Here is a 7,500-nt window from a genome sequence, read left to right as displayed (position 1 = left end):
GTCATTGAAGTATTTAGACGATAGAAATTATAATTATGGGAATTAAAAAATCAATGATTATCTTTTATGCAAAGAAGCTCAGAAACTTAGTTTTGTGGTGGCCGATGTGGTAACATCCCTGACTGGTGATCGCCAGACTGGGTTTTGAGTCCCGCTCAGACTCGTTAGTTTCTCTGGTCGCTACAACCTCACTATCTTTGTGGGCTAAGGATAGGGGTTTTGAGTGAGCCTATAGATCTATCTGCTAAGTTATCAGCAGCCATTTGCCTGGCCCTCCTTGGTCCTAGCTTGGATAGAGAGGGGGCTTGGGTGCTAATCATATGTTTATATGGTCAGTCTCTAAGGCATTATCCTACTCGATAGGGCAATGTCACTGTCCCTTGCCCCTGCCAGTCATGAGCGACCTTTAAACCTTTAAAGGCGTAGCCAAGTATTCACAAAATAGATTAAAGATATTTTACCAGAAAAGTTAATTCTATTATTCCAAAAGCATCGAATTAATTGAGTATTCCTAGATTGATATACTAATAGAATAATGATTTTTATGCCTAGAATACTTGGAGGAAATATAGGTTTATCTTTCCTTCAAGACTAGAATAGTTAATTCTTGGTAATTTTTTTCTATTACTCACTCAAACCTGATTGACATCAATTGCAAGTGCTATAAGAAGTTGAACATATATAAAATAAGTATACATAATATATTATTAAATTTCTTTTTTAATTTCTGGATATCCTCTAACTTCACCAAATTCCTTCAGATTACAATTCAGTTAAAAATCTAGAACAGATAAATTCGTTAATCCACAAAATATAATTTCCTTCTCATAAGAAAATGTATAATTACAGTATCATAAATTACAAGAAAGTCATAATCAGCTTAGAACACGCAAAGCGTAGTCATCAAAAAAGATAAGCATACTAAAATTATATACGGAAACAAAATAAATTAATCTAGGCAGGTTTTTAATAAAAAAAAAAAGATAATCAAATTAAAATTATCCACGAAAACAAAATAAATTACTCTAGGAAGAATTCTGATAAAAAAAATTAATCAAATTAAAATTATCCACGAAAACAAAATAAATTACTCTAGGAAAATTTTCAAGTAGAAGGTGTAAAAAGAGGTAAAATGGGTTACTCTAGGAAAACGGGAGTTAGAAAGTTGACAAGCTGATCCTACGTAGCCTACAGGTGATCCTAATCAGGCCTCTCTGACCTTATATCAGTAGGAAAGCCCAACTTAGGACGTCCATGAAGCCAGACTTTGACGACACAGGAAGAGTTTTTATTTCTTTATTATTTTGGCTTTTATTTCTTGGTGTGTAACAAAGAAAAATGTTTACCTATGCGAGAAAATACTGCACACACGAGAGAGAGAGAGAGAGAGAGAGAGAGAGAGAGAGAGAGAGAGAGAGAGGGAGAGAGAGAGAGAGAGAGAGAGAGAATATATATATTGAATTCCATCTCTTTAAAAAAATTCTTCTACTAAAACGCATAAGCATTACTTAACAAAATATATATATTTCGGGATGAAAAAATATTTTCCTAAAGCAAGAAAGAAAAACTAGCACATAAATATTGCACACTAGAGAGAGAGAGAGAGAGAGAGAGAGAGAGAGAGAGAGAGAGAGGAGAGAGAGAGGAGAGAGAGAGAGAGGAGAATGTATATATATATATATATATATATATATATATATATATATATATATATATATATATATATATATTGAAGCTCATCTAAATCAAGAAACAGGTCTACTAACAAAAATTCAAATTGTAGTAACAAAAAAAAAATCGATTCTGGGAAATCGATTCGGGGGTGGATGGGGGGGGGGGGGGGAATATTCAAGTATTTTCCTAAAGTAAGAGAAAATTGGGAGAATAAACAAAGCCATATGATGGTGATATATGACAATGTATCTTCAAAAAACAAATTAGTTTTGAGAAACAAAATATTAACTAAAGGAGGTAATAGAGAAATGGGCATAAAGAAGGGTGAAAGAAAATAGTGTAGACAGCAATAGCAGTGAGAAGGTAAGATAAAAAGGAAGGAAATGAAAAGACAACGGAAAATTATAGAAGGAAAGTATGAAATACAAATTATAAACAAGAACTTCCACTTCATAGGTGACTAGAGGAAATAAACAATTAAAAATTATAAAAGTTTTTGGATGAAGGAAATAGATAAACAAGATAAGCAAAAAGGAATAATAGAATCAAAGGAAAGTGACATCAAAATCAAAGATCAAAATCAAACAAGAACAATAAAATAAAAGAAAAATCAAATAATGATAAACTGATATGAAACAACTAAACAATAGCTAGACAAAAGATTAAAAAAAATAAAAGCAGGAAATTAGGGAAAGGGCAAAATAGAATTACGTGAAAGTTAGATCAGAAGACAAATGATAAAAGAAATGAGATGAAAGAAGAAGAAGCCTATAATAGTAAGCTGCTACGAAATAACAAAACAAAAGCTAGACAAAAAATAAAAAATAAATAAACCAAGAAAGTAGGAAAAAGGCAATATTTTTATTTTGCTTTTTTCTTACTTCCCTGCTTTTATTTCGTTATCTTTTGTCTAGTTTTTGTTTAGGAAAGTAGCATCAGAAGACCAAAGTCAAGCAAATGTCATAAGATAAAAGAAGAAAAATACAATAACAACTAGAGGGGCACTCAGTAGAGTGCAGACATCCGCCGCAGCAGCTTATTTCTTTACCTTTTGCTCGACCTTGATCTTGACCTTTAACCCCTAACATTCATTAATAGGCGTGGATTTTCATACACTCAATTATGAAGCAAGTTTGAAGTCTCTGTGACAACGATGTCCGAACTTATGGCTGACTACGTGAATTGGACATTTTGCTTGACTGTGATCTTGACCTTTAACCTTGACCTTCCAAAATTTAATAATTTCCAGCTTTTTACATAACAGTTAATCCCTGCAAGTTTCATTGCTCTACAATTAAAATTGTGGCTGGGAAGCTGTTCACAAACGCACACACACACTGGTAAAAATTTACCGTAAAAAAAAAAACGGTGAAAATCCAGAAATAAATATTGTCAAGCATTCACCGTTTTTAAAACTGATATATTGACCTTAAGGAGTGATATGAAAGTCACCAACCCGTAAAAGATAATAACAAAGTAGGGTAAGAAATACGGTCGCCTGTATTTTACTGAAATACGGCTGAGAACAGTGTATTTTTACGGAGAAAATCCGATTAAAATTACATTTTTTTAACATAGCACAAAAACAAACACACAAACAGGGGCAAAAACATAACCTCCTTCCATCTTCGTTGGCAGAGGTAATAACCATCTGAAAATAAAAAAGAGAGACAAAAGACGAAACACTAAAACAAGGAAGTACGAAGAATATTCGCGTCTCGTACTGGGAAGAGAGAGGATAATCCGAGAACCAGACAGAGTGAGTCACTGAGTCTTCCACCGCCTCCTAATTTCCTTCCTTGATGAAGGTGGGTGTACTCAATTCGAGGCTCTGTTCCGTCAACGTGTTTTCTGTATCTTGGACGGTGAGAACTTGCTGTCTATATTCTGGGACGAAAGATATTTTATTATTATTATTATTATTATTATTATTATTATTATTATTATTGTGAGCTAAGCTATAACCATAGTTTGAAAAGCAGGATGCTATAAGCCCATGGGCTCCAACAAGGAAAACTAACCCAGTGAGGAAAGCAAATAAGGAAATAAATAAAATAAAAGAGAAGTAATGAACAATTGAAATAAAACAACTTAAGAACAGTAACAATGTTAAAATAGATATTTCATACATAAACTATAAGAATAGATTTATATCAGCCTGTTCAGCATAAATTCATTCGCTATTAAGTTTGATCTTCTGAAGTTCCACCGATTCAAATACCTGTATGTAAAAAATTTACCACATTAAGTGTTGTTGCATCTTTCCAATTCCAGTTTGTATCAGTTACTGCTGGACTGATTTGTGTTAAGCGTGAGAGAGAGAGAGAGAGAGAGAGAGGAGAGAGAGAGAGAGAGAGAGAGAGAGGCTGATTGTATTTCTTGAAGGAGCGTGAGTCCAAAGAAAAGATAGGGGCGCGTAACCAACCCTGACACTTTATAAATGTGACTGACAACCAGACCTCTTGTGCTCGTCAACAATCGAAACTGTTTGTTAGGTAAGGCCCGCTTCGCATGAGCGGATTAAATCCGTACGGTTTCGTCCGTCCAGATTGGAAATCAATGAAGATCAATGAGGCCCCTCACACTGCGCATTGAAATAAGTGCACAGACAAGCCGCGCACAAAACCGCTTGTGTGAAGACATGCTTTTTTTACATCCTAACGTGCAGAAATATTTCCGTGCGGAAATATATCCGAGCGGAAAAAATCGTGCATGTGAAGACACGCTTTTTTTTTCTTACATCCTAACGTGCGGAAATATTTCTCTACGGACAAAAATCCGTTTTGTGAAGACATGCTTATTTTGACGTCTCAGCGTACGGGGTAAAAAGCCGTTTGTGTGAAGACATGCTTATTTTGACATCCTAAGGTGCGGAAATATTTCCGTACGGTAAAATATCCGCTCATGTGAAGACATGCTTTTTTTTGACGTTCTAACGTGCGGAAATATTTCCGTAAAGAAAAAAATCCGCTCGTGTGAAGGCATGCTTTTTTAACATCCAAACGTGCGGAAATATTTCCGTACGGTAAAATATCCGCTCATGTGAGGACATGCTTTTTTTGACGTCCTAACGTGCGGAAATATTTCCGTACGAAAAAAAAACCGCTTATTTGAAGCGAGCCTAAGGTGTCTCCACGTAGGAAGACGACCCCTTACTTTATGGGAGCGAGCATCTTACAAGCACAGGCTACATGACCTTTCTCTGGATTCTTGAAGGTCAATAAAGTGTCAGCAGCATATATGCTTATTGCAATGATTGCTTACAAAAAAAAAGAAAAAAAACAAGCAATGAGTAATGATTACGTCATATCTAGATGTGATAACATAGACACACGTGGAAAGGTTTTATGCATTTAGTAATATAGGACGTCATATAACCGGTTAGACAAGATTGATAATAATGATAATATGATAATGAGTTAATAGAATGTGTAAACACCTTGACTGGTATAGAAAAGCAGAGGGGAAAGGAGAAATCTTATCTATACAGTGCGTCGTAAAGTTAGAGTTTATGCTACAAATAAGGTCTATAGATTAATTCTTAAGAAATAATTGAAATTATGAAGGAATTAGCCCTAAGGCTAAACAGATAAGTTTAACATTTCATTTGCCACAAAGTTGGAGCAAATGTTTTTATAGTTTATATATGACATGTCTGTTTTTTGACGTTGGTAATAGTTTATATAGGACATATCTGTTTTGACGCTGTTACTGTTTTTTAGAATGATTTATTGTTAATTTATTCTCATCATTTATTTTTTTCCCTATTTCCTTTCCTCACTGGGCTATTTTTCCTTATTGGAGCCCTTGGGCTTATAGCATCTTGCTTTTCCAACTAGGGTTGTGGCTTGGCTAGTAATAATAATAATAATAATAATAATAATAATATAATTTTTTATCTTTGTTACTAATCTTACCAAAGAGGGGTGTAACTAAACATTCCATTACCTATATATAATTCATATACTAAAAAATTAGTCATTTAAAGCTTCGAAGATTGCAAAATATCATTCGAGTACCCAGTACTTTTTTTTTATGAAGAAATATATACATTTACAACTCTTACATTTATAATATTGTAAATACATCATAATATATTCACATGATTAGATTTTGTAATTAACATAATTACACAACTGGAACGTACGCACTTACAATTCTTACAATTTACAATATTGTATATACATCATAATATATCCACATGAATAAATTTTCAAATTAACATATATTCACAATTGCAACGTTTACTATTCATCTAAATATGTTTTTAAATTATGAACATATCGACCTGTGAACTCTTTTTGAATGGAAGTTTTGAAATATATTTAAAACATTAAAAGTACTTACCATTATACTTTTTACCATGTAAGGTAACTCAGACAATGAAATGTAATCACAGTGATAATTGGGGAAAATGAAATCACATACACACCCCTGTTTTTTTATCGCTTGTTATAAAAATACAATGATATTTTATTAATGTGCATTATATACGTAATTATTCTATTACAAAAATATAATAAAAACATAGATACGAACTTGTACAGTATTTTAAAAGATATATGAATCAAAATGAAAACATATAATTTAAAAATTATTTTGTTACATACTTATATATAATGCTTGTATACCTACACTTAATATACATCCTTTGCGATCCTAATTTCTTTAGAAAAAAAAAAAAAAAAAAAAAAAAAAACAGAAAAAAAAAACATTATATCATGGCAGCTATTGCGTGTTTATCACATATCCACAAACTATACAAATAGCCGTTGACCATTGAAATCGCAGTGTTTTTTATCAATGTTAGATTTCCCTGCTATATCATAAAAATAATAGTTTAAAAAACCACAATCATTTAGCTTATAGCATTTCATGAGAACAGAATCTAACCATTTTACTGCATCAATGAAATATATATAATAGTGGATGGAAAAAAGATATCGCTGAGGGTACATTCGGGCACACTATTCTATCTAATTACTCTTCTTCTTGTTTTGTTAAGGTTTTCATATTTTATAAAGGAAATGTTCATTTTAATGTTGTTAATGTTCTTAAAATATTTTATTCTTCCTGGTTTCCTTTCCTCACTGGGATATTTTCCCTGTTGGGGCCCCTGGGCTTATGGCATCCTGCTTTTCCAACTTGGGTTGTAGCTTAGAAAGTTATAATAATAATAATAATAATAATAATAATAATAATAATAATAATAATAATAATAATAATAGATGGAATAAGCCAAATATGTCCTCCTTCGCTAATCAATGATAAGCGGTAATGGAATCCTGGTGGGCAACTAGGCAGTTGAACATGACTCATACCATGTGGGCACTGGGGGCTGGCACTGGCACAGAGATACCCATTCAAAAGCGGATTGGCGGTTGCATCGTGCAATGCATTGCTGTTTAAACTTGCACTGCTCAGTGCGGGGGAGAAAGGACAAGCTCTGACTGGATTAAAAAAAAAAAGAGGTGGGTAGGGGTTAACGGCTCTGAACCTTGATGACGTCATCAAGCTGAGCACCTTGGCTTGCAACGTATTCGTGACGAACTTACTAGTGACGTCATAGTCCCTCCTTAGGTGGGTGGAAAAAAGGGGCGTTTCTAATAGATTTCGATTTTAATTATTCTGGGTATTCTATCTTTCTTAAACTGAAGCAGATTTTTAATATAATAGCCTACCTCTGGCTCTGTGAGCAAAAATCGTCCAGGAGAAATTACTGTTTCAGATAGCAAGTGCAGTTGATTATCTTTACATTCCAACCTATCAAGGGACCAAAATTGAGAGATTAAGGTCGCGATGCCTGACTGTAACATGATATCAGGA

The 7,500-nt window shown here is 33.5% G+C and overlaps 1 protein-coding gene across 1 annotated transcript in view; it reads left to right on the top strand.

Annotated features, from left to right (window-relative positions):
• The window catches only part of LOC137643854 (ADP-ribosylation factor-like protein 4C), a 121,656-nt gene that overhangs the window by 92,081 nt on the left and 22,075 nt on the right, over positions 1-7,500 (top strand). The gene's annotated exons all lie outside the window — the stretch shown is intronic.

This window comes from Palaemon carinicauda, chromosome 7 (genome assembly GCF_036898095.1).
Source record: "Palaemon carinicauda isolate YSFRI2023 chromosome 7, ASM3689809v2, whole genome shotgun sequence".
NCBI classification, from domain to species: Eukaryota; Metazoa; Arthropoda; class Malacostraca; order Decapoda; family Palaemonidae; genus Palaemon; species Palaemon carinicauda.
The sequence above is the reverse complement of the archived record's forward strand: the minus strand, read 5'-3'. Positions and strand labels throughout refer to the sequence as shown.